This window comes from Penaeus monodon, chromosome 23 (genome assembly GCF_015228065.2).
Source record: "Penaeus monodon isolate SGIC_2016 chromosome 23, NSTDA_Pmon_1, whole genome shotgun sequence".
NCBI classification, from domain to species: domain Eukaryota; kingdom Metazoa; phylum Arthropoda; class Malacostraca; order Decapoda; family Penaeidae; genus Penaeus; species Penaeus monodon.
Genome location: NC_051408.1, coordinates 39,372,769 through 39,373,041, shown reverse-complemented (window position 1 = coordinate 39,373,041; position 273 = coordinate 39,372,769).

The following is a 273-nucleotide window of genomic DNA, read 5'->3' as shown; positions in this document are numbered from 1 at the left end:
TCTTCAGTTGGCCGATTTTACTATTCTATATTTTCCTGAAAGTTAATGTCATTTTCAGTATGTAAATGACATTTTTTTATAGCTACAGAAAAAAGTGAAACTATTACAGAATTATTGTTATTTCAATTTTATTCATTCCATAGGTCATAAAAAGATAGAAATCAATTTAGGAGGAATGGTTTTAAAGCCAACAAAATAATTGTTGTCTTACATTTTATCAATTAATCAGTATAGAACACAATTTTGAAGTGTTTGTTTTGAAAGTAGTACAGT